The following is a 22,934-nucleotide window of genomic DNA, read 5'->3' as shown; positions in this document are numbered from 1 at the left end:
TTTACTAGTACTCCTAGTAGCACCAGGGTATAAGATACCGGTTCGGTTGCTAAGTGTTAGTAACTCGAAATAAAAGCTACGGCATAAACGGAGACTAGCTAAAGGTGAGCTGACGATATGTGTTGGAAGTGTTTCCAATGTTGATATGATCAAGCATCGCACGCTCCCTCTACCATCGAGATTTGGTGTTTGCGTTGAGCATAGACATGATTGGATTATGTCTATCGCAATACGGTTATTCATTTAAGGAGAATAATGGTTACTCTGTTTATTTGAATAATACCTTCAATGGTCTTACACCTAAAATGAATTGTTCATTGAATCTCGATCGTAGTGATACACATTTTCATGCCAAAAGATATAGGATAGTAATGATAGTACCACCTACTTGTGGCACTGCCATGTAAGTCATATTGGTGTAAAACGCATGAAGAAGCTCCATGTTGATGGATCTTTGGACTCACTCGTTTTGAAAAGTTTGAGACATGCGAACCATGTCTATTGGTGTATATGCATCCATGCAAATGGATCGTTTGGACTCACTTGATTTTGAATCACTTGAGATATGCAAATCATACCACATGGGCAAGATGACTGAAAAGCCTCGTTTTCAGTAAGATGGAACAAGATAGCAACTTGTTGGAAGTAACACATTTTGATGTGTGCAGTCCGATGAGTGCTGAGGCATGCAGTGAATATCGTTATGTTCTTACTTCACAGATGATTCGAGTAGATGTTGAGAATATTTACTTGATGAAACACAAGTCTGAATTATTGAATGGTTCAAGTAATTTCAGAGTGAAGTAGAAGATCATTGTGACAAGAGGATAAAATGTCTATGATACGATCATAGAGATGAATATCTGAGTTACGAGTTTTGGCACACAATTAAGACATTGTGGAAATTGTTTCACAATTAATACCGCCTGGAACACCATAGTGTGATGGTATGTCCGAACATCATAGTTGCACCCTATTGGATATGGTGCGTACCATGATGTCTCTTATCGAATTACCACTATTGTCCATGGGTTAGGCATTAGAGACAACCACATTCACTTTAAATAGGGCACCACGTAATTCCGTTGAGATGACACCGTATGAATTATGGTTTAGAGAAACCTAAGTTGTCGTTTCTTAAAGGTTTGGGGCTGCAACGCTTATGTGAAAAAGTTTCAGGATTGATAAGCTCGAACCCAAAGCGGATAAAATGCATCTTCATAGGACACCCAAAACAGTTGGGTATACCTCCTGCCTCAGATCCGAAAGCAATAAGGGATTGTTTCTAGAATCAGGTACTTTCTCGAGGAAAAGTTTCTCTCGAAAGAATTGAGTGGGAGGATGGTGGAGACTTGATGAGGTTATTGAACCATCTCTTCAACTAGTGTGTGGCAGGGCACAGGAAGTTGTTCCTGTGGCACCTACACCAATTGAAGTGGAAGATTATGATATTGATCATGAAACTTCGGATCAAGTCACTACCAAACCTCGTGGGATGACAAGGATGCGTACTACTTCAGAGTGGTACGTAATCCTGTCTTGAAGGTCATGTTGCTAGACAACAATGAACCTACGAGCTATGGAGAAGCGATGGTGGGCCCGAATTCCGACAAATGGTTAGAAGCCATGAAATCCGAGATAGTATCCATATATCAGAACAAAGCATGGACTTTGATGGACTTGCCCGATGATCGGCAATCCATTGAGATAAATGGATCTTTTAAGAAGAAGATGGACGTGGATGGTAATGTCACCATCTATGAAGCTCGACTTGTGGCGAAGTGTTTTCCGACAAGTTCAAGGAGTTCAAGGACGCGGATGCTTAAAGTCCGTCGGAATCATGTTAGCATTAGCTGCATTTATGAAATCTAGCAGATGGATGTCAAGACAAGTTTCCTTACCAGTTTTCATAAGGAAAGGTTGTATGCAATACAATCAGAAAAGTTTTGTCGATCCTAAGGATGCTAAAAGGTATGCTAGCTCCAGCGATCCTTCTAAGGACTGGAGTAAGCATCTCGGAGTTGGAATGTACGCTTTGATGAGATGATCAAAGATTTTGGGTTTGTACAAAGTTTATGAGAAACTTGTATTTCCAAAGAAGTGAGTGGGAGCACTATAGAATTTCTGATGAGTATATGTTGTTGACATATTGTTGATCAGAAATGACGTAGAATTTCTGGAAAGCATATAGGGTTATTTTGAAAGTGTTTTTCAATGGAAAGCCTGGATTAAGCTACTTGAACATTGAGCATCAAGATCTATAAGGATAGATCAAAATGCTTAATAATACTTTCAAATGAGCACATACCTTGACATGATCTTGAAGGTGTTCAAGATGGACCAGTCAAAGAAGGAGTTCTTGCCTGAGTTGTAAGGTACGAAGTTAAGACTTAAAGCTCGACCTCGGCAGAATAGAGAGAAAGGACGAAGGTCGTCCCCTATGCTTAAGACATAGGCTCTACAGTATGCCATGCTGAGTACCGCACCTGAAGTGTGCCTTGCCATGAGTCAGTCAAGGGGTACAAGAGTGATCCATGAATGGATCACAGACAGCGGTCAAAGTTATCCTTGGTAACTAGTGGACTAAGGAATTTTCTCGATTATGGAGGTGGTAAAAGAGTTCGTCGTAAAGGTTACGTTGATGCAAGCTTAACACCTATCCGGATAGCTCTAAGAAGAGATACCGGATACGTATTATGGGGCAACAATTTAGAATAGCTTCAAGTAGAACAGTTATTTGGAATAGCTCCAAATAGAGCGTGGTAGCTACATCTAGGAGATGACATAGAGATTTGTAAAGCACACACGGATCTGAAAGGTTCGGACCCGTTGAGTAAAACCTCTCTCACAAGCAACATGATCAAACCTAAAACTCTTGGGTATTAGTCACATGGCGATGTGACCTGTGAGTGTTAATCACATGGCGATGTGAACTAGATTATTGACTCTAGTGCAAGTGGGAGACTGTTGGAAATATGCCCTAGAGGCAATAATAAAAGTGTTATTATTATATTTCCTTGTTCATGATAATTGTCTTTTATTCATGCTATAACTGTATTATCCGGAAATCGTAATACACGTGTGAATACATAGACCACAATATGTCCCTAGTGAGCCTCTAGTTGACTAGCTCGTTGTGATCAACAGATAGTCATGTTTCCTGGCTATGGACATTGGATGTCGTTGATAACGGGATCACATCATTAGGAGAATGATGTGATGGACAAGACCCAATCCTAAGCCTAGCACAAAGATCGTGTAGTTCGTTTGCTAGAGCTTTGCCAATGTCAAGTATCTCTTCCTTTGACCATGAGAGCGTGTAACTCCTGGATACCGTAGGAGTGCTTTGGGTGTATCAAACGTCACAACGTAACTGGGTGACTATAAAGGTGCACTACAGGTATCTCCGAAAGTATCTATTGTTTTATGCGGATCGAGACTGGGATTTGTCACTCCGTGTAAACGGAGAGGTATCTCTGGGCCCACTCGGTAGGACATCATCATATGCGCAATGTGACCAAGGAGTTGATCACGGGATGATGTGTTACGGAACGAGTAAAGTGACTTGCCGGTAACGAGATTGAACAAGGTATTGGATACCGACGATCGAATCTCGGGCAAGTAACATACCGATAGACAAAGGGAATTGAATACGGGATTGATTAAGTCCTTGACATTGTGGTTCATCCGATGAGATCATCGTGGAACATGTGGGAGCCATCATGGGTATCCAGATCCCGCTGTTGGTTATTGACCGGAGAACGTCTCGGTCATGTCTGCATGTCTCCCGAACCCGTAGGGTCTACACACTTAAGGTTCGATGACGCTAGGGTTATAAAGGAAGTTTGTATGTGGTTACCGAATGTTGTTCGGAGTCCCGGATGAGATCCCGGACGTCACGAGGAGTTCCGGAATGGTCCGGAGATAAAGATTTATATATGGGAAGTCCTATTTTGGCCACCGGAAAATGTTCGGGATTTTTCGGTATTGTACCGGGAAGGTTCTAGAAGGTTCCGGAGTGGGGCCCACCTGCATGGGGGGACCCACATGAACGTGGGTAGTGGGGGCAAGGCCCCACACCCCTGGTCAAGGCGCACCAAGATCCCCCCTTAGAAGGAATAAGATCATATCCCGAAGGGATAAGATCAAGATCCCTAAAAAGGGGGGATAACAATCGGTGGGGAAGGAAATGATGGGATTTCTTTCCTCCCACCTTGGCCAACGCCCCAATGGACTTGGAGGGCAAGAAACCAGCCCCTCCACCCCTATATATAGTGGGGAGACGCATGGGAGCTTAAGACGAAGTTCTGGCGCAGCCCTCCCCCTCTCCCAAGTACTCCTCTTCTCCCGTGGTGCTTGGCGAAGCCCTGCTGGATTGCCACGCTCCTCCACCACCACCACGCCGTTGTGCTGCTGCTGGATGGAGTCTTCCTCAACCTCTCCCTCTCTCCTTGCTGGATCAAGGCGTGGGAGACGTCACCGGGTTGTACGTGTGTTGAACGCGGAGGTGCCGTGCGTTCGGCACTTGATCATCGATGATTTGAATAACGACGAGTACGACTCCTTCAACCCCGTTCTCTTGAACGCTTCCGCTTAGCGATCTACAAGGGTATGTAGATGCACTCTCTTTCTACTCATTGCTGGTCTCTCCATAGATAGATCTTGGTGACACGTAGGAAAATTTTGAATTTCTGCTACGTTCCCCAACAATGTTCTCCTCGATCCTCTTGGAGTTCTATCCGATGTAATCTTCTTTTGCGGTGTGTTTGTTGGGATTCAATGAATTGTGGGTTTATAATCAGATTATTCATTGAATGTAACTAAGTCTTTTTTTGTACTTTATTATGCATGATTGTTATAGCTTTGTATTTCTCTCCTATCTATCCATTTGGTTTGGCCAACTAGATAGATTTATCTTCAGTGGGAGAGATCCTTTGTGCTGTGTTCAATCTTGCGGTGTCCTCACCAAGTGATAGTAGGGGTAGCGAGGCATGTATTGTGTTGTTGCCATTAATGGTAAAATGGCTGGATTTATTCATATTGACTGGGTTTACTTTGTCTACAACATGTCATCTTGCTTAAAGCATTACTCTGTTTGTCATGAACTTAGTACCATAGGTGCATGCTGGATAGCGGTCGATTGGTGGAGTAATAGTAGTAGATGCAGGCAGGGATCGGTCTACTTGTCATGGACGTGATGCCTATATACATGATCATGTCTATGAATAATGTCATAATTATGCGCTTTTCTTTCAATTGTCCAACTATATAATTTGTTCACCCACCGTATGCTATGTGTTAAAGAGAGAAGCTTCTAGTGAAAACTATGGCCCCCAGGTCTATTATTACCATATTATTGAAACCAAAATTACTTTGCTACAATTTATTTAGGACTCTACATACTGTATATGCCTTTTACCAATACTTTCCCTCTCCATATATATATAAGAGCTACGTCGCACCCTTCAGGCGTGCGAGTCCCTCAACCCATCATAACCGTGAACTTTACATGGTATCAGACTAGATTGATCCAATTTCAATGTCTTCCCTGCCTCCTCCGGCGCCTCCACCGCCGGGGTAATCTTCTCTACTACCCTCGCTTCCCTACTCTCCAACCACGACAGTGCCATGGTGGTGAGCACTGCCGCCGGTTCGACCAGTACCAGCAACACCCTCGGCTCCTTCATCGTCGGGGTTATGACCCTCGCCCCTCCTCCACGTTCTCCTACGGCTGCCGTGGTGCAGCCTACTCCCACCCGTTAGCCCGCGGTGGTTGATGTTCCTTCATCCATGTCGTTCCAACTGGCTCACCATCAAGCTCTCGACAGACAACTTCCTCTATTAGCGCGTGCAAGTTCTTCCCCTCTTCACAACCATAACCTTCTCGGCTATGTTGATGGGTCGCTGCCATGCCCGCCATCAACTGTCGTCTCCACCACGGTGACCAGTGCGTAGCACATGGTACCCAACCAAGCGTACACCATCCGGGTTCAGCAGGATTAGGCCATACTCTCCGTGATTCAATCATCGCTAACAGAGGGTGTGGCCAGCATGATTCTCTTTGCGGGTACTTCTCAGGTAGCCTAGACAACACTCGAGGGTAGTTTTTCCTCTCAGTTGTGACGCCCGGATAATAAAGCTACAGTGAACCTTTGCTAATGATGCCATGTCACCTCCATTACTGTTGCTAATCTCGCGTTAGTTCAAAACTAATTCAAAATCCAAATTTAAAATAAAAAACTATTTTTTTCAAAAAGTCAAAACTAAAATGTTCTTATTCTGACAAGTAATTCACAAGATATATTGGTGGAGAAAACAAGTTTTTGTAAAATGTTCAAATGCACTAAACAAATTAAATTAGTAGCTATAACCAATATTTAAATGCTTTTTGTAATATATAAAATATTAAACTAATTTATTTAGGAGCCCAAGTTATTGTGGCATTAGCATAAGTAGTAACACTATTTTAGGAACAAATTATATATTTTATAAAACTTTAGTAAATAGAAAATAAAATAAAATAGTAAAAAGAAAATAGATAAAAGAAAAACAAACCAAAAAAGACAAAAGTCCATCCCCTCTCCCATGGGCCTCGGCCCACCAGGGCACCACTTAGGCCGGCCCACCCGCCTACAACTAACCCCCCACGACCCAAATGCTAACACCGACAACCGACTTCCCTCCCCACTCGCTCTCTCCCTCCCCCTTGATCTGGATCGGGGAAAACGACCGCCCCGACGCTGCTGGACCGCGTCGTCGCCCGTCGCCACCACCACCTCGCCGGAGCCCGCATTGCACGTCTCCCTCGCCGGACTGCCTCTTTGCTCCCTCGTCCTCCTCCCCAACTCGCATCAACGAGCCTCGCCGCCCCAGATCCCCTGCAACGGGGGTGAGCAACGACCCCCTCCTTCTCATCTTCCCCCCATTGCCGCGCACACCATCCCGTCGTCGTGCACCCCGCTAGCTAACGCACACGCCGCGCTAGCCGCATCCCCGTGGCTCGCGTCCGCCTCCTTCCGTGCTCGCCGGTGCAGCTCCACTGCCTGCTACTTTGCACACGCCAACGGCCGCCGCTCCGCGTGCTACCCGCCGGCCGCGTCCGCCCACATCTGCCAGCTGCCCCTTGGCCGTGCTGACCGCGAGCCCCGCCACCGCTGCTGGCCCCTCTGCGCACCTCCGCTAGACGATTGTGCCGCACGTCCACGCCCTTCTCCGCCCGGCGCTGCTCACCGGAGCTCCCCGCCGCTTGCCGCCCGCTGCCTTCTCCTCGCGCCCGCGTCGCCGCCCGACACCGCGGCCAACAAGCGTCGTGGTCGTCGTCCCCGCGCGCTGCCTGCGCCCCACCTCTGCCTTCCTCCGCCTCCACTGCCATCCGCCTTCGCCGCCACAGCCGCCCCCGCAGCTGTCCCGCCACACCTAGAAGCGGCCGCTCCGGATCCCGCTCGCCGCTCGCCCGCGCACGCGCGCTGCCTGGCTATCGCGGCCTGCCGGCTCCGGCCTGCTGCCCCTTTCGCGCCCTCGCCTCTGTCGCCCCCTGCTTCCCCGCAAGCGCGCCCCCTCCTCTGCACTTGGCTGCGGCCCTCCTCCTGCGGCTCCCTCCGCCGCGCCGGAGCCCCAGCGGTGGCCGCTGGTCGCGCTCGGGCCATGGCTCGCCACGCCCCCCCGGTTGTCCGCGAGCGAGGCCAGTGGTCGGGCACCGGCTGCGCCCGCTCGGGCAGTGCCTGCTGCCCGCACCCGCCAAGGCCCAGTGGCCCTATGACAAAGGGGTCCCACCCCCAAAACGTTTTTTAAAAAAAGATAAAAAAGAATTAAAAGTAAATAAAAATATAAAAATATAAAATATTAATTAACTAATTAACTAAATTAATTAACTTAATTAATTGGGTTTAATTAACCTAATCAATTAACTAAACTAATTAAACCTGTTTAGTTAGTCTTAGACAATGACAGTGGGACTCACATGTCAGGTTGACTAGGTCAACTGACTAGTTGACTACTGATATCACCCTGACATCATGCTGACATCGTAATTACATTTTATAATTAAATTAATTCTGTTAATTCTAAAAATGATTTAAATCTTTAGAAATTAATATAAAATAATCCGTAGCTCGGATGAAAATACTTTGTACATGAAAGTTGCTCAGAACGACGAGACGATCCGAATATGCAGCCCGGTCGTCCGCCACCCATCCCTAACATAGCGAACATGCAACTTTCCCCTTCCGGTTCGTCTGTCCCAAAACGCGAAACACCGGGGATACTTTCCTGGTTGTTTTCCCCCTTCGCCGGTATCACCTCCTACTGCGTTAGGACACACCTAGCACCGTTACATGTCATGTCATGCATCGATATGCATCTGTTTGCATTATATTCATTGTTTCTTCCCCCTCTTCTCTCCAGTAGGCTACGAGACTGAGCCACTGCTGGTGCCCCGATCGACTACGTTGTTGACGACCCCTACTTGCCAGAGCAACCAGGCAACCCCCCCCCCCTTGATCACCAGATATCGCCTATTCTTCTCTCTATTGTTTGCATTAGAGTAGAGTAGCATGTTACTGCTTTCCGTTAATCCTATTCTGATGCATAGCATGTCCTTGCTACTACTGTTGTTACCTTTACCTGCAATCCTAAATGCTTAGTATAGGATGCTAGTATTCCATCAGTGGCCCTACATTCTTGTCCGTCTGCCATGCTATACTATCAGGCCGTTTTCACTCGGGAGGTGATCACGGGTATATACTTATACATAATATACATGATACATGTGATTACTAAAGACGGGTTAGCTCGTAGAGTACCCACAAGTGATTCCGATGTGGGGCTGAAGGGGCAGGTGGTTCCACCCCGGTAGAGGTGGGCCTGGGTTCCCGACGGCCCTCGACTGTTACTTTGTGGCGGAGCGACAGGGCAGGTTGAGACCACCTAGGAGCGAGGTGGGCCTGGCCCTGGTCGGAGTTCATGGTTACTTCAAAATAACACGCTTAACGAGATCTTGGTATTTGATCTAAGTCTGGCCACTGGCCTATACGCACTAACCAACTACGTGGGAACAGTTATGGGCACTCGACGTCGTGGTATCAGCCGAAGCCTTCGTGACGTCAGCGACTGAGCAGCGCGTGCCGGGTTGGACCGCGTAACGCAACTTCCTTTGTAATGGAGGTTTCTAGGTCTACTCACCGGCCGCCCTCGCAATGTGTAGGTGTGCAATGGGCGATGGGCCCAGACCCCTGCGCGCATAGGATTTAGACCGACGTGCTGACCTCTCTGTTTTGCCTAGGTCGGGCTGCAACGTGTTGATCTTCCGAGGCCGGGCATGACCCAGGAAAGTGTTTCCGGCCAAAGGGGATCGAGCATGTTGGGTTATGTGGTGCATCCCTGTAGGGAACTTTATCTATTCGAATAGCCGTGTCCCTCGGTAAAAGGACGACCCGGAGTTGTACCTTGACCTTATGACAACTAGAACCGGATACTTAATAGAATACACCCTTCCAAGTGCCAGATACAACCCGGTGATCGCTCTCTCACATGGCGACGAGGGGAGGATCGTCGGGTAGGATTATGCTATACGATGATACTTGGTTAACTTACCATCTACTCTCTTCTATATGTTTCAAGATGGAGGCTGCCAGAAGCGTAGTCTTTGATAGGACTAGCTATCCCGCTCTTATTCTAGCATTCAGCAGTTCAGTCCACAGATACTACCCTTTTCATTGATACCAATGCATATGTATTGTAGATCCTTGCTTGTGAGTACATTGGATGAGTACTTACGGTTGCTTTGCTACTTCCTTTTCCCCTTTTCTCGATTATTATGATCATATGATGGAGCCTAGGAGCCAGAGGATCCCGAGGATGATTCTACATTGAGTTCGGATTCGAGGAGTAGTTAGGAGGTCCCAGGCAGGAGGCCTCGCCTTTTCGATCATTGCTACTTTTGTGCTAGCCTTCTTAAGGCAAACTTGTTTAACTTATGTCTGTTCTCAAATATTGTTGCTTCCGCTGACTTTTGTGCTTTCGAGCTTATGTATTCGAGCCTTCGAGGCCCCTGGCTTTTAATATAAAGCTCGTATGATTTTTAATTTGTGTCTAGAGTTGTGTTGTGATATCTTCCCGTGAGTCCCTGATCTTGGTCGTACACATTTGCATGCATGATAAGTGTATGGTCAAATTGGGTGGGTCACATTAGTCCACGGCGCGATCCATGGCGCTTCGTCGGCAACTTCAAGACATGCAGAAACTTGATCCCTCGGCCACTGCGTACTTCAACAAAGTAAAGAATCTTGCTGACATATTAGCTGCCATTGGTAAACCTCCCTCTGATGAGGAGTTCACAGGTGTCATCCTTGGTGGACTTGATGGTTATTATGATTCTTTGGTCAAGGTGGTACAAGGTTGTGATACTCCGATGCCCCCACGGGATCTCTATGCTCGACTCCTTCAGACTGAATAGTGCATTGAGTCTCGTCGGTTGGCTAAAATTCATGGTGGATTCTCTTCGCCCAACATCGTGACTCGTCGTGCGTCATGGCCTCCCTACCGTGGTGGTAGTTCCTATGGTGGCAAGGCGATCCTTCCCTCACCACCACAGCAGTAGACCTACAACAACAACAAACGTTCAAGAGGAAGCTCGTCATCTGCTGATAGTTCGTATTGCCATACTTGCGGCCATCCCAATGACGGGCGTCCCACATGCCAGCTGTGTGGTTTTCAGGGCCATGTTGCATCTCGTTGCCACAAACGCTTTAAGCATGACTTTTGGGCATTGATAATGATGGACGTATCAATGAGCGCCAACTTCCATGGCTACTCATGGTCCCGTTGGTGTCTCTCAAGGCCACACTCCTTTGTATCCCATCGATGCAAGTTGGTACATGGACACCGCAGCAATGGATCATCTAATGAATGGACTTGACAAGATTCACTTCCGCGAGCCCTACAATGGTCTAGACAAGGTGCACATAACCAATGTGTCAGGTATGCGCATCGAACATATTGGTCAAACCTCTCTTTCCGCTAGTACCTCTAGGAAACTACTACTTTGTGACGTTCTTCATGTTCCCGCTATTACACGCAATCTTCTATTTATTCCTAAACTCACTCATGACAATGATGTCTTTGTTGAATTTCACCCTTTCGACATCTTTGTTAAGGATCATGCAATAAGGGGCGTTCTTATTAACGTTCGTTACAAACATGGTCTCTATCAACTTGATGCACCCACGGCCTCGAAAGTCTTCGATACTGTTCGTGTCAATTCATCTCAATGGCATTCAGGTCTCGGTCATCCAGCTTGTCCTATTGTGCGTCATGTCCTTCAGCGTCATCAACTACTAGTTGAGTCTAGCAATAAAGATGTCTCTGCTTGTGATGCTTGTCAGCAAGGCAAAAGTCACCAACTTCCATTTTTAGAGTCTACTCGTGTGGTCAAAACTCCTCTAGAAATTGTGATTTCAGATGTATGGGGCCCTACTTAAACCTCCGTTAGTGGTCATAATTACTATGTCAGTTTTATTTATGCTTAAAGTCGCTTTACCTAGCTTTACTTTCTTAAGCGCAAGGCATATGTGTTCAATGTCTTTCTTCAATTTCAAACTCATGTTGAGCGTCTTCTTAATCATAAAATACTGCATGTTCAATCTGATTGGGGAGGGGAATATCGCAACCTCAGCACATTCTTTGGAAAACATGGTATCACACACCGTGTGTCCCGTCCTCATACAAATCAGTAGAATAGCACCGCTGAACGTAAGCATCATCACATGGTGGAAACTGGGTTAACTCTTTTGGCACATGCATTTGTATCGTTCCATTTCTAGAATGATGTTTTTTCTATATCTTGTTTTCTCATCAACTGCCTCCCTACATGAGTGCTAGGTATGAAAACTCCCATCGAATGTTTGCTTCAAGAAACACCTGATTATACATTTTTCAAGGTGTTTGGTTGTGCCCCTGCTGGCCCCATCTCCGACCATATAATAATCGCAAACTTGAGTTCCGGTCTAAAAAATGTGTCTTTCTCGGGTATAGCTCTTGATGTCACTTGAAGCTACGTCGATATTTCCCCAAAGAGGAAGGGATGATGCAGCACAACGCGGAAGGTATTTCCCTCTGATATGAAACCAAGGTTATCGAAACAATAGGCGAACCAAGCAACACAACGTAAACAGCCCCTAGCCGCATCTTGGGCCTTACACGATGTGTATGAAAAATGGTTCCAAAGTCGATGTGATCGCCGTCAGCATGCTACCTCTACATCTACCTTCGGGATTAGTTTTCGACCTGAATAATTGTTATTTTTTGCCAGCGTTAAGCATGAACATTATATCTGGATATTGTTTGATGTGAGACGGTTATTCATTTAAATCATAGAATAATGGTTGTTCTATTTATATGAGTAATATCTTTTATGGTCATGCACCCATGATGAGTGGTCTATTTTTGTTGAATCTCGATAGTAGTAATACACATATTCATAGTATTGAAGCCAAAAGATACAAGTTTAATAATGATAGTGCAACTTATTTGTGGCACTGCCATTTAGGTCATATTGGTGTAAAGAGCATGAAGAAACTCCATGCTGATGGGCTTTTGGAATCACTTGATTATGAATCACTTGATTATGAATCACTTGATGCTTGCGAACCATGCCTCATTGGCAAGATGACTAAGACTCCGTTCTCTGGAACAATGGAGCGAGCAACAGACCTATTGGAAATAATACATACTGATGTATGCGGTCCGATGAGTGTTGATGCTCGCGGCGGGTATCGTTATTTTCTGACCTTCATAGATGATTTGAGCAGATATAGGTATATCTACTTAATGAAACATAAGTCTGAAACATTTGAAAAGTTCAAAGAATTTCAGAGTGAAGTGGAAAACCATCATAACAAGAAAATAAAGTTTCTACGAACGGATCGTGGAGGTGAATATTTGAGTTATGAGTTTGGTCTTCATTTGAAACAATGTGGAATAGTTTCGCAACTCACGCCACCTGGAACACCACAGCATAATGGTGTGTCCGAACGTCGTAACCACACTTTATTAGATATGGTGCGATCTATGATGTCTCTTACTGATTTACCGCTATCATTTCGGGGTTATGCTTTAGAGACGGCTGCATTCACGTTAAATAGGGCACCATTGAAATCCGTTGAGACGACACCATATGAACTGTGGTTTGGCAAGAAAACCAAGTTGTCGTTTCTTAAAGTTTGGGGTTGCGATGCTTATGTGAAAAAGCTTCAACCTGATAAGCTCGAACCCAAATCGGAGAAATGTGTCTTCATAGGATACACAAAGGAGACCGTTGGGTACACCTTCTATCTCAGATCCGAAGGCAAGATATTCGTTGCTAAAAATGGATCCTTTCTAGAGAAGGAATTTCTCTCGAAAGAAGTGAGTGGGAGGAAAGTAGAACTTGATGAGGTAATTGTACCTTCTCCCTTATTGGAAAGTAGTTCATCACATAAATCAGTTCCAGTGATTCCTACACCAATTAGTGAGGAAGCTAATGATGATGATCATGAAACTTCTGAGCAAGTTACTACCGAACCTCGTAGGTCAACCAAAGTAAGATCCGCATGAGAGTGGTACGGTAATCCTGTTCTGGAGGTCATGTTACTTGACCATGATGAACCTACGAACTATGAGGAAGCGATGATGAGCCCAGGTTCCGCGAAATGGCTTGAGGCCATGAAATCTGAGATGGGATCCATGTATGATAGCAAAGTATGGACTTTGGTTGACTTGCCCGATGATCGGCAAGCAATAGAGAATAAATGGATCTTCAAGAAGAAGACTGGCATTGACGGTAATGTTACTGTCTACAAAGCTCGACTTGTTGCGAAAGGTTTTCGACAAGTTCAAGGAGTTGACTATGATGAGGCCTTCTCACCGTAGCGATGCTTAAGTCTGTTTGAATCATGTTAGCAATTGTCGCATTTTATGATTATGAAATTTGGCAAATGGATGTCAAAACTGCATTCCTTAACAGATATCTTAAAGAAGAGTTATATATGATGCAACCAGAAGGTTTTGTCGATCCAAAAGGTGCTAACAAAGTGTGCAAGCTCCAGCGATCCATTTATGGACTGGTGCAAGCCTCTCGAAGTTGTAATATACTCTTTGATAGTGTGATCAAAGCATATGGTTTTATACATACTTTTGGAGAAGCCTGTATTTACAAGAAAGTGAGTGGGAGATTTGTAGCATTTCTGATATTATTTGTGGATGACGTATTGTTGATCGGAAATGATACTGAATTTTTGAATGGCATAAAAGGATACTTGAATAAGAATTTTTCAATGAAAGACCTCGGTGAAGCTGCTATATATTGGGCATCAAGATCTATAGAGATAAATCAAGACGCTTAATTGGACTTTCACAAAGCACATACCTTGATAAAGTTTTGAAGAAGTTCAAAATGGATCAGTCAAAGAAAGGGTTCTTGCCTGTGTTACAAGGTGTGAAGTTGAGTCATACTCAATGCCCAAGAACTACAGAAGATAGAGAGAAAATGAATGTCATTCCCTATGCATCAGCTAAAGGTTCTATCATGTATGCAATACTGTGTACCAAACCTGATGTGTGCCTTGCTATTAGTTTAGCAGGGAGGTACCAAAGTAATCCAGGAGTGGATCACTGGACCGCGGTCAAGAACATCATGAAATACCTGAAAAGGACTAAGGATATGGTTCTCGTTTATGGAGGTGACAAAGAGCTCGTCGTAAACAGTTACGTCGATGCAAGGTTTGACACTGATCCGAATGACTCTATGTTGCAAACCGGATACATATTAATATTGAATGGAGGAGCTGTCAGTTGGTGCAGTTCTAAGCAGAGCGTCGTCGCAGGATCTACGTGTGAAGCAGAGTACATAGCTGCTTCAGAAGCAGCAAATGAAGGAGTCTGGATGAAGGAGTTCATATCCGATCTAGGTGTAATACCTAGTGCATCAGGTCCAATGAATTTTTTTGTGACAATACTGGTGCAATTGCCTTGGTAAAAGAATCCAGATTTCACAAGAGAACCAAGCACATCAAGAGACGCTTCAATTCCATCCATGATCAAGTCAAGGAGGGAGACATGGAGATTTGCAAGATTCATACAGATCTAAATGTTGCAGACCCGTTGACAAAGCCTCTCTCACAAGCAAAACATGATCAGCACCAAGACTCCATGGGTGTTAGAATCATTACTATGTAATCTAGATTATTGACTCTAGTGCAAGTAGGAGACTGAAGGAAATATGCCCTAGAGGCAATAATAAAGTTGTTATTTATATTTCCTTATATCATTATAAATGTTTATTATTCATGCTAGAATTGTACTAACCGGAAACTTAGTACATGTGTGAATACTTAGACAAACAGAGTGTCCCTAGTATGCATCTACTTGACTAGCTCGTTAATCAAAGATGGCTAAGTTTCCTGACCATAGACATGTGTTGTCATTTGATGAACGTGATCACATCATTAGAGAATGATGTGATGGACAAGACCCATCCGTTAGCTTAGCATAATGATTGTTTAATTTTTCTGCCATTGCTTTCTTCATGACTTATACATGTTACCCAAACTATGAGATTATGCAACTCCCGAAACCGGAGGAACACCTTGTGTGCTATCAAATGTCACAACATAATTGGGTAATTATAAAGATTCTCTACAGATGTTTCCGATGGTGTTTGTTGAGTTGGCATAGATGGAGATTAGGATTTGTCACTGCATGTATCGGAGAGGTATCTCTGGGCCCTCTCGGTAATGCACATCACTATGAGCCTTGCAAGCAATGTGACTAATGAGTTAGTCACAGGATGATGCATTATGGAACGAGTAAAGAGACTTACCGGTGACGAGATTGAACTGGGTATGATGATACCGACGATCGACTCTCGGGCAAGTAACATGCTGATGACAAAGGGAACAACTTATGTTGTTATGCAGTTTGACCGATAAATATCTTCGTAGAATATGTAGGAGCCAATACGAGCATCCAGGTTCCGCTATTGGTTATTGACCGGATATATGTCTCGATCATGTCTACATAGTTCTCGAACCCGTAGGGTCCGCACGCTTAACGTTCCATGATGATTTGTATTGCGAGTTTCGTGTTTTGATGAACTGAAGTTTGTTCGGAGTCCCAGATGAGATCACGGACATGATGGGGAGTCTTGAAATCTCCAAGACATAAATATTCATATGTTGGAAGGCTACATTCAGACATCGGAATGGTTCGGGTCATTTCAGATAAGTTTCGTAGTACCGGGGGTTACCGAAACCCCCTGGGAGGTTAATGGGCCACCATGGGCCTTAGTGGAGAAGAGAGAGGGCCGGCCAGAGGTGGCACACCCCCCCTTGCTTAGTCCGAATTGGACAAGGGGAGGGGGCGGCATTCCCCTCCTTCCTTCTCTTCTCTTCCTCCTTCCCTTCTTCTCCTACTATGCACACAAATAACAACCACTCGCAACCTGACGTGTTAAAGGGGTTGTCAATGCCTTTCAGGGTACGGTGCCTCAAGATAGGCAAACGGACGTGAGATAAATTTGTAGTAGATTGATAGATCGAATGCCAAATAAAATAAATATAGAAAAATTGCAGCAAGGTCTTTTTGGGTTTTTTGATAAATAGATCTGAAAATAAAAGCAAGAGAAAAATAGATCGCAAAGGCAAATATATGAGAAAGAAGACTCGGGGGCCGTAGGTTTTACTAGTGGCTTCTCTCGAGGTAAATAGCAAACGTTGGGTAAACAAATTACTGTTGGGCAATTGATAGAACCTCAAATAATTATGACGATATCCAGGCAATGATCATTACATAGGCATCACGTCCAAGATTAGTAGACCGACTCCTGCCTGCATCTACAACTATTACTCCACACATCGACCACTATCTAGCATGCATCTAGTGTATTAAGTTCATGGAAAAAAGGAGTAATGCAATATGAACGATGGCATGTGTAGACGAGATCCGTTTATCTATGGCGGTAGATATAGATCCCATCTTTTTATCCTTAGTAGTAATGATACATACGTGTCGGTTCCCTTTTTGTCACTTGGATCAAGCACCGTAAGATCGAATCCACTACCGGACACCTCTTCCCATTGCAAGATAAATAGATCAAGTTGGCCAGACAAAACCCAAATATCGGAGAAGAAATACGAGGCTATAAGAGATCATGCATAAAAGAAATTAAATAAACTCAAATACTTTCATGGATATAAAAAGATAGATATGATCGTAAACTCAAAGTTCATCGATCCCAACAAACATACCGCAAAGGAGTTACATCATATGGATCTCCAAGAGACCATTGTATTGAGAATCAAGAGAGAGAGATGAAGCCATCTAGCTACTAACTACGGACCCGAAGGTCTACAAAGAACTACTCACGCATCATCGGGAGGCACCAATGGAGGTGGTGAACCCCTCTGTGATGGTGTCTAGATTGGATCTGGTGGTTCTGGACTCTGCGGTGGCTGGATGAATATTTCATCGATTCCCCTAGGGTTCTGGGATTTTTGGGGTATTTATAGAGCAAAGAGGCGGTCCGGGGGGCACCCGAGGTGGGCACAACCCACCAGGGCACGCTTGGGCCTCCTAGCGTGCCCTGGTGGGTTGCCCCCTCCTCGGGACCCCCCCAGGTGCAACCAGGGCCAACATCTTCCTTCTGGTCCATAAAAAATCTCCGTAAAGTTTCGTGGCATTTGGACTCCATTTGATATTGATTTTTTGCGATGTAAAAAACATGGAAAAACAGTAACTGACACTTGGCACTATGTCAATAGGTTAGTACCAAAATGGTATAAAATGACTATAAAATGATTATAAAACATCCAAGATTGATAATAAAACAACATGGAACAATCAAAAATTATAGATACGTTGGAGACGTGTCAGCATCCCCAAGCTTAAATGCTACTCGTCCTCGAGTAGGTAAGTGATAAAACTAGAATTTTTGATTTGGAGTGCTATTCATCATGTCATATCATATTCTTCTCTTTATAGCATGGACATTTGGACTTTTATGTGATTCAAAGCAATAGTCTAGTTTTGACATAATAATTTAGATACTCAAGCATATCAACAAGCAACCATGTCTTTCAAAATATTAACGCTAAAATAAGTTATCCCTAGCCCATCATGCTCAAACATTGATCCATTCATGAAACACACTTGAATATTAACTACACCCAATACTTAAGCACGATCATAATGTTGGGGAACGTTGCAGAAAACAAAAAAATTTCCTACTCGTTTCACCAAGATCATCTAGGAGTTCATCTAGCAACGAGTGATTAGATGCATCTACATACCTTTGTAGATCGTGCACGGAAGCGTTCAAAAGAACGGTGATGATGTAGTCGTACTCGACGTGATCCAAATCACCGATGACCAGCGCCGAACGGACGGCACCTCCGCGTTCAACACACATACGGGACGGGAGACGTCTCCTCCTTCTTGATCCAGCAAGGGGGAAAGAAGAGGTTGATGAAGATCCAGCAGCACGACGGCGTGGTGGTGGATGCAGGGCGTCACAGCAGCAGGGCTTTGCCGAGACTACGAGGGAGATGGAGGCGCCAGGGGCTGGTGTGAAATCCCTCCTCTCCCCCCCCCCACTATATATAGGGGTGCCAGGGGGGGCGCCGGCCCTAGTAGATGGCATCTACTAGGGGGGCGGCGGCCAAGGGGAGGTTTCCCTCCCCCCAAGGCACCTAGGGGTGCCTTCCACCACATGGACTCTTCCATGATGGAAACCCTAGGCGCATGGGCCTATAGGGGCTGGTGCCCTTGGCCCATCTAGGCCAAGGCGCACCCCCTACAGCCCATGTGGCCCCCCGGGACAGGTGGCCCCACCTGGTGGACCCCCGGGACCCTTCCGGTGGTCCCGGTACAATACCGATAACCCCGAAACTCGTCCCGATGCCCGAAATAGCACTTCCTATATATAAATCTTTACCTCCGGACCATTCCGAAACTCCTCGTGACGTCCGAGATCTCATCCGGGACTCCGAACAACATTCGGGTTTCTGCATATACATATCTTCATAACCCTAGCGTCACCGAACCTTAAGTGTGTAGACCCTACGGGTTCGGGAGACAAGCAGACATGACCGAGACGACTCTCCGGTCAATAACCAACAGCGGGATCTGGATACCCATGTTGGCTCCCACATGCTCCACGATGATCTCATCGGATGAACCACAATGTCGAGGATTTAATCAATCCCGTACGCTATTCCCTTTGTCTATCGATATGTTACTTGCCCGAGATTCGATCGTCGGTATCCCAATACCTCGTTCAATCTCGTTACCGGCAAGTCACTTTACTCGTACCGTAATGCATGATCCCGTGACCAGACACTTGGTCACTCTGAGCTCATTATGATGATGCATTACCGAGTGGGCCCAGTGATACCTCTCCGTCATACGGAGTGACAAATCCCAGTCTTGATCCATGTCACCCAACAGACACTTTCGGAGATACCCGTAGTCTACCTTTATAGTCACCCAGTTACGTTGTGACGTTTGGCATACCCAAAGCACTCCTACGGTATCCGGGAGTTACACGATCTCATGGTCTAAGGAAAAGATACTTTGACATTGGAAAACTCTAGCAAACGAACTATACGATCTTGTGCTATGTTTAGGATTGGGTCTTGTCCATCACATCATTCTCCCAATGATGTGATCTCGTTATCAATGACATCCAGTGTCCATAGTCAGGAAACCATGACTATCTGTTGATCAACGAGCTAGTCAACTAGAGGCTCACTAGGGACATGTTGGTGTCTGTTATTCACACATGTATTACGATTTCCGGATAACACAATTATAGCATGAATAAAGACAATTATCATGAACAAGGAAATATAATAATAATGCTTTTATTATTGCCTCTAGGGCATATTTCCAACAGTCTCCCACTTGCACTAGAGTCAATAATCTAGTTACATTGTGATGAATCGAACACCCATGGAATTCTGGTGTTGATCATGTTTTGCTCTAGGGAGAGGTTTAGTCAACGGATCTGCTATATTCAGGTCCGTATGTACTTTACAAATCTCTATGTCTCCATCTTGAACATTTTCACGAATGGAGTTGAAGCGACGCTTGATGTGCCTTGTCTTCTTGTGAAACCTGGGCTCCTTGGCAAGTGCAATAGCTCCAGTGTTGTCACAGAAGAGCTTGATCGGCCCCGACGCATTGGGTATGACTCCTAGGTCGGTGATGAACTCCTTCACCCATATTGCTTCATGTGCTGCCTCCGAGGCTGCCATGTACTCCGCTTCACATGTAGATCCCGCCACGACGCTTTGCTTGCAACTGCACCAGCTTACTGCCCCACCATTCAAAATATACACGTATCCGGTTTGTGACTTAGAGTCATCCAGATCTGTGTCGAAGCTAGCGTCGACGTAACCCTTTACGACGAGCTCTTCGTCACCTCCATAAACGAGAAACATTTCCTTAGTCCTTTTCAGGTACTTCAGGATATTCTTGACCGCTGTCCAGTGTTCCTTGCCGGGATTACTTTGGTACCTTCCTACCAAACTGACGGCAAGGTTAACATCAGGTCTGGTACACAGCATGGCATACATAATAGAACCTATGGCTGAGGCATAGGGGATGACGCTCATCTCTTCTATATCTTCTGCCGTGGTCGGACATTGAGCTGAGCTCAATTTCATACCTTGTAACACAGGCAAGAACCCCTTCTTGGATTGATCCATATTGAACTTCTTCAATATCTTATCAAGGTATGTGCTTTGTGAAAGACCTATGAGGCGTCTCGATCTATCTCTATAGATTTTGATGCCTAATATATAAGCAGCTTCTCCAAGGTCCTTCATTGAAAAACTTTTATTCAAGTAGGCCTTGATGCTGTCCAAGAGTTCTATATCATTTCCCATCAAAAGTATGTCATCTACATATAATATGAGAAATGCTACAGAGCTCCCACTCACTTTCTTGTAAACGCAGGCTTCTCCATAAGTCTGTGTAAACCCAAACGCTTTGATCATCTCATCAAAGCGAATGTTCCAACTCCGAGATGCTTGCACCAGCCCATAAATCGAGCGTTGGAGCTTGCACACTTTGTCAGCATTCTTAGGATCGACAAAACCTTCCGGCTGCATCATATACAATTCTTCCTTAAGGAAACCATTAAGGAATGCCGTTTTGACGTCCATTTGCCATATTTCGTAATCATAGAATGCGGCAATTGCTAACATGATTCGGACGGACTTCAGCTTCGCTACCGGTGAGAAAGTCTCATCGTAGTCAACCCCTTGAACTTGTCGATAACCCTTAGCGACAAGCCGAGCTTTATAGATGGTCACATTACCATCCGCGTCTGTCTTCCTCTTAAAGATCCATTTATTTTCTATGGCTCGCCGCTCAACGGGCAAGTCAGTCAAAGTCCATACTTTGTTTTCATACATGGATCCTATCTCGGATTTCATGGCTTCTAGCCATTTGTCGGAATCCGGGCCCGCCATCGCTTCTTCATAGTTCGAAGGTTCACCGTTGTCTAACAGCATGATTTCCAAGACAGGGTTGCCGTACCACTCTGGTGCGGAACGTGTCCTTGTGGACCTTCGAATTTCAGTAGGGGCTTGATCAGAAGTATCTTGATCATTGTCATTAACTTCCTCTCTAGTCGGTGCAGGCACCTCAGGAACATTTTCTTGAGTTGCGCCATTTTCCGGTTCAAGAGGTAATACTTCATCAAGCTCTACTTTCCTCCCACTTACTTCTTTCGAGAGAAACTCTTTCTCCAGAAAGGACCCATTCTTGGCAACAAAGATCTTGCCTTCGGATCTGAGGTAGAAGGTGTACCCAATAGTTTCTTTTGGGTATCCTATGAAGACGCATTTTTCCGACTTGGGTTCGAGCTTTTCAGGTTGAAGTTTCTTGACATAAGCATCGCATCCCCAAACTTTTAGAAACGACAGCTTAGGTTTCTTCCCAAACCATAATTCATACGGTGTCGTCTCAACGGATTTCGACGGAGCCCTATTTAAAGTGAATGCGGCAGTCTCTAAAGCATAGCCCCAAAAAGAAAGCGGTAAATCGGTAAGAGACATCATAGATCGCACCATATCTAATAGAGTGCGATTACGACGTTCGGACACACCATTACGCTGAGGTGTTCCAGGCGGCGTGAGTTGTGAAACTATTCCACATTTTCTTAAGTGTGTGCCAAACTCGTGACTCAAGTATTCTCCTCCACGATCTGATCGTAGAAACTTGATTTTCCTGTCACGTTGATTTTCAACCTCACTCTGAAATTCCTTGAACTTTTCAAAGGTTTCAGACTTGTGTTTCATTAAGTAGATATACCCATACCTACTTAAATCATCAGTGAGGGTGAGAACATAACGATAGCCACCGCGAGCCTCAACACTCATTGGACCGCACACATCAGTATGTATGATTTCCAATAAGTCGGTTGCTCGCTCCATTGTTCCTGAGAACGGAGTCTTGGTCATTTTACCCATAAGGCATGGTTCGCACGTGTCAAATGATTCATAATCAAGAGACTCTAAAAGTCCATCAGCATGGAGCTTCTTCATGCGTTTGACACCTATGTGACCAAGGCGGCAGTGCCACAGGTATGTGGGACTATCATTATCAACCTTACTTCTTTTGGTACTCACATTATGAACATGTGTAGCATCACGTTCGAGATTCATAAAGAATAAACCATTCACCATAGGAGCATGACCATAAAACATATCTCTCATAAAAATGGAACAACCATTATTCTCAGATTTAAAAGAGTAGCCATCTCGAATTAAACGAGATCCCGATACAATGTTCATGCTCAAAGCTGGCACTAAATAACAATTATTAAGGTTTAAAACTAATCCCGAAGGGAGATGCAGAGGTAGCGTGCCGACGGCGATCACATTGACCTTGGAACC

This window comes from Triticum aestivum, chromosome 5A, assembly GCF_018294505.1.
Source record: "Triticum aestivum cultivar Chinese Spring chromosome 5A, IWGSC CS RefSeq v2.1, whole genome shotgun sequence".
NCBI lineage: Eukaryota > Viridiplantae > Streptophyta > Magnoliopsida > Poales > Poaceae > Triticum > Triticum aestivum.
The sequence above is the reverse complement of the archived record's forward strand: the minus strand, read 5'-3'. Positions refer to the sequence as shown.